Here is a 14347-nt window from a genome sequence, read left to right as displayed (position 1 = left end):
TAAAAATAATTAAATTATAATGATATAGGACATAACACACATCACGACACTACATAAAGAGAGACCTAAGACAACAATATAGCAAGGCAGCAACCCATGACAACACAGCATGGCAGAAACACAACAAGACAACAACATGTTAGCAAAACAACATAGCAGCAGGACAACATGGTAGCAGCACAAAACATGGTACAAACATTATTGGGCACAGACAACAGCACAAAGGGCAAGAAGGTAGAGACAAAAATACATCACGCGAAGCAGCCACAACTGTCAGTAAGAGTGTCTATGACTGAGTCTTTGAATGAAGAGATCGAGATAAAACTGTCCAGTTTGAATGTTTGTTGCAGCCTTTTCCAGTCGCTAGCTGCAACAAACTGAAAAGACGAGCGATGTGTGTGCTTTGGGGACCTTTAACAGAATGTGACTGGCAGAATGGGTGTTGTATGTGGAGTATGAGGGCTGCAGTAGATATCACAGATAGGGGGGGAGTGAGGCCTAATAAGGTTTTATAAATAACAGGACACATCACTGGACTCTATACTCCTCTATAAACTGTTCATCTCTGTATACCAGTCGCAAGACCCACTGGTATACAGAGATTAACAGTTTATAGAGGAGTATAGAGTCCAGTGATGTGTCTTGTAAGGAGCATTGGTGGTAAATCTGATGGCTGAATGGTAAAGCACATTTAGCCGCTCGAGAGCACCCTTACCTGCCGATCTATAAATCATCCCATCCATACTATAATCTAGTATGGGTAGGATGGTTATCAGGGTTAGTTTGGCAGCTGGGGTGAAAAAGGAGCGATTATGAAAGAGGAAACCAAGTCTTGATTTAACTTTAGCCTGCAGCTTTGATATGTGCTGAGAGAAAGAAAGTGTACAATCTAGCCATTCTCCCAAGTACTTGTATGGGGTGACTACCTCAAGCTCTAAACCCTCAGTGGTAGTAATCACACCTGTGGGGAGAGGGACATTCTTCTTACCAAACCATATTACCTTTGTTTTGGAGGTGTTCAGAACAAGGTTAAGGGTAGAGAACGTTTTTGGGACACTAAGAAAGCTTTGTTGTAGAGCATTTAACACAAAATCCGGGTAGGAGCCAATTGAGTATCATTTTTATTTATTTATTTCACCTTTATTTAACCAGGTAGGCAAGTTGAGAACAAGTTCTCATTTACAATTGCGACCTGGCCAAGATAAAGCAAAGCAGTTCGACACATACAACATGGAGTAAAACAAACATACAGTCAATAATACAGTAGAAACAAGTCTATATACGATGTGAGCAAATGAGGTGAGATAAGGGAGGTAAAGGTTAAAAAAAAGGCCATGGTGGTAAAGTAAATACAATATAGCAAGTAAAACACTGGAATGGTAGATTTCCAGTTGAAGAATACAACTGTATTTGTAAATTTGTATTATTTGTAAATACAAATAATGGGGTGCAAAGGAGCAAATAATGGGGCAAATAATGGGGCAAATAATGGGGTGCAAAGGAGCAAAATAAATAAAATAAATACAGTAGTGAACGAGGTAGTTGTTGGGCTAAATTATAGATGGGCTATGTACAGGTGCAGTAATCTGTGATCTGCTCTGACAGCTGGTGCTTAAAGCTAGTGAGGGAGATACGTTTTTCCAGTTTCACAGATTGCTGTAGTTCGTTCCAGTCATTGGCAGCAAAGAACTGGAAGGAGAGGCGGCCAAAGAAAGAATTGGTTTTGGGGGTGACCATATATATATACCTGCTGGAGCGCGTGCTACAGGTGGTGATGCTACGGTGACCAGCGAGCTGAGATAAGGGGGGAGTTTACCTAGCAGGGTCTTGTAGATGACATGGAGCCAGTGGGTTTGGCGACAAGTATGAAGCGAGGGCCAGCCAACGAGAGCATACAGGTTGCAATGGTGGGTAGTATATGGGGCTTTGGTGACAAAATGGATGGCACTGTGATAGAATGCATCCAATTTGTTGAGTAGGGTATTGGAGGCTATTTTGTAAATGACATCTCCGAAGTCGAGGATTGGTAGGTTGGTCAGTTTTACAAGGGTATGTTTGGCAGCATGAGTGAAGGATGCTTTGTTGCGAAATAGGAAGCCAATTCTAGATTTAACTTTGGATTGGAGATGTTTGATGTGGGTCTGGAAGGAGTGTTTACAGTCTAAACAGACACCTAGGTATTTGTAGTTGTCCACGTATTCTAAGTCAGAGCCATCCAGAGTAGTGATGTTGGACAGGTGGGCAGGTGCAGGCAGCGATCGGTTGAAGAGCATGCATTTAGTTTTACTTGTATTTAATAGCAATTGGAGGCCACAAAAGGAGAGTTGTATGGCATTGAAGCTTGCCTGGAGGGTTGTTAACACAGTGTCCAAAGAAGGGCCAGAAGTACACAGAATGGTGTCGTCTGCATAGAGGTGGATCAGAGACTCACCAGCAGCAAGAGCGACATCATTGATCTATACAGAGAAGAGAGTCGGTCCAAGAATTGAACCGTGTGGCACCCCCATAGAGACTGTATCATCTGCATATAAATGGAGGAGAGAGCTTCCTACTGCTTGAGCAATGTTCTTGATGTAAATTGAGAAGAGCGTGGGGCATAGGATCGAGCCAGATGTTTTGACTTTATACATTGCACTCTTTGAGAGAGGTAGTTAGCAAACCGGGCCAAAGATCCCTCAGAGACACCAATACTCATTACGCGGCCCACAAGAATGGAATGGTCTACCTAATATTTGACCAAGTCAATAAAAATAGCAGCAAAACATTGCTTAGAATCAAGGACAATGGTGACATCATTGAGGACCTTTAAGGTTGCAGTGACATATCCATAACCTGAGCACAAACCAGATAGCATACCAGAGAGAATAGCCAGTCAGTTGATTATTGACAAGTTTTTCCAACACTTTTGATAAACAGGGCAAAATAGAAATATGCCTATAACAGTTAGGATCTGCTTGATCTCCCCCTTTAAAAAGGATGAAGCTTGGCTGACTTCCAATCAGTGGGGACCTCCCCAGAAAGGAGAGACACGTTAAAAAGGTCGGAGATAGGCTTGGTGATGATAGAGGAAGCAAACTTAAAGAAGAAAGGGTCTAAACCATCTGACCCAGATGTTTTTTGGGGGGCAAGTTTAAGGAGCTCCTTTAGCACCTCAGACTCAGTGACTGCCGGCAGGGATAATCTTTGTAGCGGGGAAGGGGAAAAAGTGGGAGAAGCGTCGGGGCTAGTCGCATTAGAATGGGTGGGAGATGAGGAAATGTTGGACAGTCAGGGAGGCATGGCTGAGTCAAATAGGAATCCTGACTTAATGAAGTGGTGATTAAAGAGCTCAGCCATGTGCTTCTTGTCAGTAACAACCACATCATCAACATTAAGGGACATGGGAAGCTGTGAGGAGGAGGGTTTTTTCTCCAGGTCTTTAACCATTTCCAGTATTTCTTGGGGTTAGTCCCACATAGAGAGAACTGCTCCTTAAAGTAACTAACTTTGGCCTACCGGATAGCCTGAGTGCACTTATTTCTCATTTCTGGCTTTAAACTTGATGAAACATTAGAGAAGATAGGTGCAATCGCTTCTCCCACAAAAGCGTATTTAATTGCTTTTTAAGTTAAACATTTCACCACAGCCCTAATCAGAATGCAGGGCAATTAATATGTACGTAGGATGGATGACATCAAATGTACTCTTTGAATAAAAACATTTCATCGGATCACATTAAACCAAAACAACTCTCAACCAAGCAAAAAATGTTACACCGCTAGTTGCCTCTAAGTTAAATGAACTATTCGGAGTAATTATTTTCCTTCTTATTCTCTTATTTAGCATTAGCATCACGCTACTCTTTCAGGAGTCGCATATAAGAGTACTTGCAGATGGGATGACTTGAATAAATCCAAAAGCCTCTTAGCTCCAGGACCTGTGGCAATGCTAGTGAAATTCTTTAGAAAAAATACTATTTATTTGTGTACATGTTGGTTCTGCTACTATGATCTTAGTGCGAGAAGATCTACACACGACACTAGGGGGTTGTTATGTTCAGACTTACGAACACCCCACTGATGGATTTTCTCCCTCATCCCTCTCAACACAGCGAGGAGAAGCATCATGCATCTAACCCATGAAATATTATCTTTAAAGTGGATTTAAATCAAGAGATCTCCTCTCCAAGGTTTTGAAACATATTTCCTCTCTCCCAGTCATCCTAATGGCATCACTCATTTTATCCCGTTACCCTCCAACTTCTATTAATGACTTATTTGCTTTTAAGACTGTTAAGCCAAATCTAGAGTATTTGGACCGTGGCAGTCTCTTATTTTATAACACAGACGCACTCTAGAACACGTTTGTTGTGCGGAAATAATGACAGAATCTACAAGTGTTGCTGATGGAACAAAAAAAATATGTTTAATTGATAAGGATAACTCATAAACAACATATAAACATTAAAGTTTTAGCTCCGCCAGTTTGATGGTCTATCATTGGCATATTAAGGAAGTGCAATTAACTCACAATGAAGCCAAGTAATTACCAATTAAATTATAATATTCAAATATCTGCATTTCCATAAACAAGGAAACAACCAAACAACATTTTCAATCGAAGATAAACATTCACCACAGTTGACATCTCATCCGGACGTTAGAATTACTGCTGTTGTGAATGAGCCTAGTTAATATGACTTGATGACTCCTCCAGTCTCCAGAGAGAACTCTGGTAACACTGAGACAAGGAAGATCAAGAAGAAGCGGCAAAAAGACAGGAAGAGGCCTCAACCACAAGCAGCTGGGGAACAGAGAAACCAACTCAAAGGCATCGAGGAAATGATGATAGAATGTATGCAGAGGTTCCTCTGCCGCAGAGGCCGAGGTTCATCTCATATGGTGACACCACCGTCAGATCACGGCCCCCCCGGATGGAGTTGATAGAGTTGCTTGATGGCACATGGGCCATGAAGTTGATGGCACCACAGATTGTTGTCACCTATGAAGGAACCAATGTGTTACCTGACTCTGTGAAGACATCACGTGTAAAGGAGACCATGTGTTATTTAACTTCTCTTAAATGTCAAGTGTAAGGGGGAGGATTCTCTTGTGTGGCTGTAGTCAAAAGAGGTATGGGCTTGGGTAAAAAGGGATTATAAAAACCAATGTAAAAGATAGGGAAAGTGAAAAGATTCTGGTGAAGACAGATCCAGAGCTGATTGATGTATTTGAAGTTAGAATACTTTGAGGGGTAAGGTAAGAACATAACTTAATTACTATTGTTAGAAGCTAGTGCACTGTAATTTCTACATAAAAAACAACATTAAAATGCATCAGTTGTGAAACTGTGGAACCAAAAGAGAAGTGTTACTGGTTTTCAGTTTTCTGGTTAAATTATTTTTTGGATAAAGAAGAAGTGCAGCATTGTAATAACTGTGGTCTGGCCACTGATTTGAGCAGAAAACCACAGGGGAGATTGAGGGTGAATGTGTAAAAAGGACACAAAAGGAGTATTGAGTGTCTGTAGTTCTGTCACACCCTGATCTGTTTCACCTGTCTTTGTGATATTCTCCACCCCCTCCAGGTGTCACTCATCTCCCCATAATCCAAAGTGTATTTATACCTGTGTTCTCTATTCGTCTGTTGCCAGTTCGCTTTGTTCGTCAAGCCTACCAGTGGTTTTCTAGTTTTCCCGGTTTGAACCATTCTGCCTGCCCTGAGCCTGCCTGTTGTCCTGTACCTTGTCCCGCCACACTGGATTACGCACCTCTGCCTGCCCTTGACTGTTGTTTTGCCTGCACCTGTTCTAGTAATAAACTTTTGTTACTTCGACACTGTCTGCATCTGGGTCTTCCCTAAAATGTGATAAGTTTGTCCTTACTCAGACGAAGTGCTGAACCTTGGCTTTCAGCTAAGAATCAATTTCATGAAATTAGTCTTGGCTGAAACCCTATAACTGGGATTTAGCGAGTGTGCCTCACCCATGAGAGTGTTGTCTGGTCAACTATAAATGGAGGACCAGCCGCTAGAAGGAGTGTCTTAGACTATGCTGCGCTTATACAAATAGTATAATCCCGTGGCTGAACGTATCCTTCGTGACCACGTAGTAAGAGCTGGTCCATGCTAAAATAGTGCAGAGCATTATACATTGATATTGGATTGCTCATTAGTGTTGTACACAAAAATGTCCCCCTCTGACGTGTGATATATTTTGGCCCAAACTGCCCGTGAAGTGTTAACAGTAGGAAGAGCGAGAGCTAACCAGAGCTAACCTCTGTGGCAAGCAGAGATGACCAAGAGCGGTGTCCTGGATTTATAAAGTGGATCCCAGTGCTCCACTGCTAACTCAGTTTAGGGTAGGAAGGCAGGACGGCTCGCCCCCCGGGAAAGAGACTCATACCATGGGATAATCCAGATCTACAATGACAGGTGGGAGTTTACCCACCCTGTGTGGTCAAGAGAAGTTCCATAGGCAAAGACTACCCACACGTGAGTGAACCTAGTAGGACCATCTGGGATGCGTTCCGTAGTAGTCACCTTGACACTGTGGAGGCAGCAACGCTGACGGGAAACATCAAACATGGCAAGTGAGAAATGGGAAAATGAGTGTTGTGGTGTGTCCAATGAGACCTGATGCTGGGGGAAGAGAGGCAGAGTGGATGGTAGACAGCCAGCAGCCTGTATCGAATCAATGCTGTCCTCTGAGCACTGTGTCTGTCTGTGTGCCCTGTACACAGAACCAAAAGACAAGGGACAACAAATCTAAAAGGGGACAATGGAAACCTTGCCTTTCTATCTGACCATCTTTTATTGCATCAAAACATCTAGCTACAAATCGCCCCTTTTGATTCGAGGAGGACTCACGCTTATTGTTTTTCTTCTTCTTTCTTACCATGATGACTTAATTCCATGTCAGAGGGACCGGCTCAGCACGGAAACACTGAACATCAGGGCCTCGTTTCCCAGTTGCAACATAACTTAGGCATTATGATGATCGTTACAAACTTTTTAAGAGTGGTTCCCAAACAAACACGTAGAGAGAACATTCACTAAGTGCATCATTAGACCATGTGTTGATACTGATAGGATCAAAAGAATAGCAGTGCTGCTTTCGGATCAGCTTTCTCCATTCAAATCTTACCTTCACATTAGAATTCTTCCACAATACTGGTGACAGATCAGCTCATAGAAATATATTACCACCTATGGCTGTAAATAGGCTATTGAGGCAGCGTATTATGCTTACTCAATAATAAAGCACGACATCAAAGATTGGGAACATCCTTGTTGTCACACATCATGAAACACATTGAGGCAAAAATTACAGACTGTGGCCTAGTTGCAAAATATAAGGGTAAAGATACATCTAACGATGATCTTAATGCTATGCAGGCTCTGGGAAATGAGGCCCAGGCACACTGGTGGTTGCCTCTTCTGTGAAGCACAGCTGCAATGCAGCAGTGGAAGCAAAAGGGGCATCCTTATTTACATCAGTTGCCTGGGCCTTTCTGTGGTGCTCGCCTAGCTAGCACTGTGTGACCATGTGTGGTGGCTTAGAGGCTGGGGCCCTTCCACTGAGCTGAAGGCTTATTGACATGGAGCACACAGTGCCACTGCGACTGCCACCACTGTGGCCCTGCTGATCTACTGTCACTGCTGCAGAAACACAGATGACAATGTTTAAGGGCACAGCCGGGTAGGGAGAAGGTGGAGAGAGGGGTAGAGACGGGGAGAGGGGGTGGGGAGAGGGAACTGATAGAGGGAGATGGGGAAAGAGTGAGAGAGTGAGTGAAATAGATAGAGACAGAGAGAGAGGGGAAAATGATTGAGAGAGCGAGATGGGGGGAGAGAGAGAGGACTGCCTGTCTCCAGAGGAAAATATATTTTAGTAATTACCTCTAGCATGGAACAAGAAAAAGGGAATCTATTTGCTTAATGCAAATACCTAAAAAAATAATACATGTAACACTCCACTCCCTACTTTTGTCCCATGGCTTGGCTATTTGTCAGCTGTGGTTACACATTGTGGAACACGTATAAAAGAAGACAGGGAAAAGGTAAAGGAGGGGGATTATCAAGGGAAGGCCAATAGGGTGACTTGAGTTCCCTGTTGAGAGGAGGTCGCTATATAACACCAGGCTGGGTATCGCAGTTTTCCTTTGTCTATTGTACTATTAGCTACAATAATGCATCTATCTATTCACTATTAGGGACGAAGCAAATGGATGATGATTAAGGGTTGCCTCTTTGGCAACATAATTCATATAAATTGTATAGTCAAATTATGTAATTCAAATCTTACAATGTGGTCTACCATGTAGTCTACCATGAAAGTGTACAAAATATTGAGCATGCAACGTATTAAAGTGCTTCTTTACTGGGCCAAGTAGCCGCAACCTGCCTTTGATACATTTTATCAGGGCAACTCTCAACCACCTGCTTGCTCTACCTGTATCTACCCCTCCGACTTCACAACCTCAGCCTCAACTTGTCTTACCTCGTCAGCTGTCAACCTAGACTAGACCCCATTTCGACTAGACCCAGGGCCGTGGGAAGCAGTGTGGGGGTGGGGGCGCTGTGATTTTTTTCCCGAAGATGTCTATATTGGTCCGCTAGTACAGAACTAGTAAAGGCCCAGTGCACTACTTTTGATGAACATTTTTTAAGTAAATATTTTTTTTTACCAGCATTTGTAACTTAAGTTTGATAATTATGTGTACCAAACAGTCCTTCTGAATATAAAAGTACTTGCTTGATATGTGTTTTTCAGTTTCTTGAAATACACTGCTCAAAAAAATAAAGGGAACACTAAAATAACACATCCTAGATCTGAATGAATGAAATATTCTTATTAAATACTTTTTTCTTTACATAGTTGAATGTGCTGACAACAAAATCACACAAAAATGATTAATGGAAATCAAATTTATTAACTCATGGAGGTCTGGATTTGCATCCGCTAACTCCTGGACAGTCTGTGGTGCAACGTGGAGTTGGTGGATGGAGTGAGACATGATGTCCCAGATGTGCTCAATTGTATTCAGATCTGGGGAATGGGCGGGCCAGTCCATAGCATCAATGCCTTCCTCTTGCAGGAACTGCTGACACACTCCAGCCACATGAGGTCTAGCATTGTCTTGCATTAGGAGGAACCCAGGGCCAACCGCACCAGCATATGGTCTCACAAGGGGTCTGAGGATCTCATCTCGGTACCTAATGGCAGTCAGGCTACCTCTGGCGAGCACATGGAGGGCTGTGCGGCCCCCCAAAGAAATGCCACCCCACACCATGACTGACCCACCGCCAAACCGGTCATGCTGGAGGATGTTGCAGGCAGCAGAACATTCTCCACGGCGTCTCCAGACTGTCATGTCTGTCACATGTGCTCAGTGTGAACCTGCTTTCATCTGTGAAGAGCACAGGGCGCCAGTGGCGAATTTGTCAATCTTGGTGTTCTCTGGCAAATGCCAAACGTCCTGTACGGTGTTGGGCTGTAAGCAAAACCCCCAACTGTGGATGTCAGGCCCTCATACCACCCTCATGGAGTCTGTTTCTGACCGTTTGAGCAGACACATGCACATTTGTGGTCTGCTGGAGGTCATTTTAAAGGGCTCTGGCAGTGCTCCTCCTGCTCCTCCTTGCACAAAGGCGGAGGTAGCGGTCCTGCTGCTGGGTTGTTGCCCTCCTACGGCCTCCTCCACGTCTCCTGATGTACTGGCCTGTGTCCTGGTCGTGCCTCCATGCTCTGGACACTACGCTGACAGACACAGCAAACCTTCAACAAACCTTCTTGCTCGCACACCAAGATGTGCCACAGCTCGCATTGATGAGCTGCACTACCTGAGCCACTTGTGTGGGTTGTAGACTCTGTCTCAAGCTACCACTAGACTGAAAGCACTGCCAGCATTCAAAAGTGACCAAAACATCAGCCAGGAAGCATAGGAACTGAGAAGTGGTCTGTGGTCCCCACCTGCAGAACCACTCCTTTATTGGGGGTGTCTTGCTAATTGCCTATCATTTCCACATGTTGTCTATTACATTTGCACAACAGCATGTGACATTTATTGTCAATCAGTGTTGCTTCCTAAGTGGACAGTTTGATTTCACAGAAGTGTGATTGACATGGAGTTACATTGTATTGTTTAAGTGTTCCCTTAATTTTTTTGAGCAGTGTACTTTGCTAATGCAACTTATTTCTATGAAATGGTGAAATGGTCTATACATTACTTTTATATTTTAGTAGACATTCTTTTTCAAATAAACTTACAGTAGTGCTTACATTTTCATACTGGTTCCCCATGGGAATCAAACCCAGGTAGTCACCTGGAATGCATTTCAATTCACAGGTGTGCCTTGTTAGGTGTGCCTAAAAATGTATTTTTGGAATTTCTTTCTTTCTTAATTAATGTGTTTGAGCCAGTCAGTTGTGTTGTGACGTATGATATGGTGGTATACAGAAGATAGCCCTATTTAGTAAAAGACTAAGTCCATATTATGCCAAGAAAAAATCATATAAGGAAAGAGAAAAGACAGTCCTTCATTACTTTAAGACATGAAGGTCAGTCAATCGGGAATTTTCAAAGTTTCTTCAAGTGCAGTCGCAAACAAACATCAAGCGCTAAGATGAAACTGGCTCTCATGAGGACCGCCACAGGAAATTAAGACCCACAGTTACCTCTGCTGCAGAGGATACGTTCATTAGAGTTACCAGCCTCAGAAATTGCAGCTCAAATAAATGCTTCACAGAGTTCAGGTAACAGACACATCTCAACATCAACTGTTCAGAGGAGACCGAGGGAATCAGGCCTTCATGGTCAAATTGCTGGAAAGAAAACACTACTAAAGGACACCAATAATAAGAAGAGATTTGCTTGGGCCAAGAAACATGAGCAATGAACATTAGACCGGTGGAAATCTGTCCTTTGGTCTGATGAGTCAAATTTGTGATTTTTGGTTTCAAAAATCTTTGTCTTTGTGAAACAGAGTAGGTGAACGGATTATCTCCGCATGTGGGGTTCCCACCATGAAGCATGGAGGAGCAGGTGTGAAGGTGTTGGGGTGCTTTGTTGGTGACACTGTCAGTGATTTATTTAGAATTCAAGGCACACTTAACCAGCATGCCTAACACAGCATTCTGCAGCGATATGCCATCCCATCTGGTTTCTGCTCAGTGGGACTCATTTGTTTTTCAACAGAACAATGACCCAACACATCTCCAGGCTGTGTAAGGGCTATTTGACCAAGAGGGAGAGTGATGGAGTGCTGCATCAGATGACCTGGCCTACACAATCACCCGACCTCCACCCAATTGAGATAGTTTGGGATGTGTTGGACTGCAGAGTGAAGGAAAGGTAGCCAACAAGTGCTCAGCATATGTGGGAACTCCTTTAAGACTGTTGCAAAAGCATTCCAGGTGAAGCTGGTTGAGAGAATGCCAAGAGTGTGCAAAGCTGTCATCAGGGCAAAGGGTGGCTATTTTGAAGAATCTAAACCATATTTGAATTTGTTTAACACTTTTTTGGTTACTAGATGATTCCGTATGTGTTATTTCATAGTTTTGATATCTTCACTATTATTCTACAATGTAGAAAATAGTAAAAATAAAGAAAAATCCTGGAATGAGTAGGTGTGTTCAAACATGTCATATGTTTGATATCGTGTCATTTATTCCATTCCAGCCATTATAATGAGCCTGTTCTCCTATAGCTCCTTCCACCAGCCTCCTCTGCTTCACACCCTTTGAAGATGAATGGTCTTGGTAGAAAAGGCTATGACGTCCTCCCAAATAGCAGACTCCCAGTGGTCTAAGGCACTGCATCGCAGTGTTAGCTGTCCCACTAGAGATCCTGGTTCGAGTCCAGGCTCTGTCACAGCCGGGCGCGTCCGGGAGACCCATGGGGCGGCGCACAATCGGCCCAGCGTCGTCCGGTTTAGGGGAGGGTTGGCTGGCAGGGATGTTCCTGTTCCATTGTGCATTAGTGACTCCTGTGGCGGGCTGTGCGTAATACATGCTGACATGGTCGCCAGGTGTACAGTGTTTTCTCCGACATATTGGTGTGGCTGGCTTCTGGGTTAAGCTGGCGTTGTGTCAAGAAGCAGTGCGGCTTGGCTGGGTTGTGTTTCGGAGGACGCACGGCTCTTGACCTTCGCCTCTCCCGAGTCCGTGCAGGAGTTGCAGCAATGGGACAAGATTGTAACTACCAATTGTATATGATGAAATTGGGGAGAAAAAGGGGTAAAAAAATAGGGCTATGACAGCAAGTCATCATAGTATCCTGGAGAAATGAACCAAAACATACTACCATACAGTGTTTCCAAAGAGATGATTGATTTAGCCACGTTGTCTTATTCGAGGAGTGGTGAAGTTCAGCCGTGTTTGGCATGGACACAACACAATTCCCTTCAAATTGTTGGTGTACTATACCCATTCATCCTTTATGAATCAAAGGAGTTTGTGAGTCGCAGCCTGACTTTCTTTCGTCTTTGCCGATAAATAAATAACTACATGAGGATGAATGAATAATGCTACCTATATGTTAAAGTCAAACTTAACAGCCGTAAAGTTGATTTCTCAGTTCAACGTAGTAGCTGTATATTGGAGTACACACATCCCCTTTACATTATGGTTAGTTGTAAATGGCCGCTATATTTCAAGTAATGCATATTCGGGTTATCGGTTTCTTGCCTTTTTTTTAACTGTCCTTAGTCATCTCACTTTCTCATCTTGTAAAAATAACTAAACTTCTAGATAATAATACTTGTTTTTTTATTCGTACCCTAACTGGGTATGATCACACATGTCAATCAATGGAGTAGTGGAGGGTACACACACTTAAACGCCTTGAACACGTAAAATATTGAAAATATAGGAAGTGTTACTTCATTTGCCACAAACTATCAGCTTTTACCCACCTTATTTTTTACCACTACATCACTGATCACTGTTTTTATTTATACATCTCTACATAGAGAATAAATCATGTAGCTCAATGTTTATTGTGTAGCCTGTAGTTCTTATCTTAGTGTACATACCACATTTGTGTAAACTCTGCTTCTACATATGTGGTCTGTATAACCTGTTTAATGTCTGTATATTCTGTTTATTGTGGCAGCACCATTTCACAAATTCCTGAACATGCAAATGTATTTAGCAAATTTAGGTGATTCTGATTCCGATTCTAATTATGCATTTTAGCCGGTTGACTGATCTTAATCTCATGTATGCTGTAAAGCACTGATTCTGAATCATTACGATAATTTAAGGCATTAATATATCTTTGTCTGTTTTACAACGTTCGATAGCCTATCACCAATCACTCAGCCCTTTGATGTTTGATACAATCACATGGCAGCAAAATGCCACATTCATCCAAAGAGGAGAGCCATTTACAAACCCTGCGTTGAATAAATAACTACTGTGTTGTCTGCAACAACAAAACTAAACATGAACAGACCGTTCCTATGCATTTATGTGGTTTTATAATTGAGAACTATTTTGCCGCTATGACAACCTGCTATGTAAAGTTTGCTATGCAAATGTTACAGAACACTCCTCTATCCCCGTACAACCCTATCAAACGAGAGCTACATTAAATTAAGTGACTTGCAAAATTGAATAAACCGAGACTGCACATTTGGCCACTTAAAACCACAGGTTCCCCTGGCCTTTTTGTATTTGCCAGGCATTACTTCTAAATAGGGCTTCTAAAATTAGCTTTATTGTGTGCAATTTCGATTAGTTTGCAAAACTATGCTTAATCACTCATTTCTACTCCAAGACAGCTATTGGCTCAGCATTTTTGCTTAGGGTATGTCCCTAGCATCTAGACTAGAGGAACAAAATGTAGCATCCCAAATGACACCCTATTCCCTATATAGTGCACTACGTTTGACTGGAGCCCTATGGGTCCTGGTCAAAAGTAGTGCACTACATAGGAAAAGGGTGCCATTTGAGCCTAACTGTAGCACACCACCAATTTCCCCTTTGATCTATTCATGAGACTCAGAGTCAGTTTCACACGGTTAAGGATCATCAACTGTCTTTGTGTTTTGTTGGCCTTGCAATTCCTGTACAAGCAGGAAGAAAATTGGTTACACATTTAGTCATTTTCTGCATCCCTGAGAACCGAAACTCAATGGGATTCGGGTTATTTTACACACAACGGAACAGTTATCTACACCAAACAAACAACATCACACACTTTATCACAGGCTACAATGCTTTCACCTCCAAGGTCTTGCCATTGTTTGCTAATTCATTAAATCAATGATCACGCGTCAATGATTCAGTCTTCAGCCACACGCACCTACAGTATACAGGGTGGATTTGTTTGCTCAGTTTTGGTTGTCAGACCATGTCACACTCA

General features: G+C 42.7%; 1 protein-coding gene across 1 annotated transcript in view; it reads right to left on the bottom strand.

Moving 5' to 3' along the window:
* LOC109909554 (cadherin-18) overlaps window positions 1–14347 on the bottom strand; it is a 363038-nt gene that overhangs the window by 287821 nt on the left and 60870 nt on the right. The window lies entirely within an intron of this gene.

The sequence above is a fragment of the Oncorhynchus kisutch genome, linkage group LG18 (genome assembly GCF_002021735.2).
Source record: "Oncorhynchus kisutch isolate 150728-3 linkage group LG18, Okis_V2, whole genome shotgun sequence".
NCBI classification, from domain to species: Eukaryota; Metazoa; Chordata; class Actinopteri; order Salmoniformes; family Salmonidae; genus Oncorhynchus; species Oncorhynchus kisutch.
Note: the sequence above shows the minus strand (reverse complement) of the source record. Positions and strands in the feature narration are given on the sequence as shown.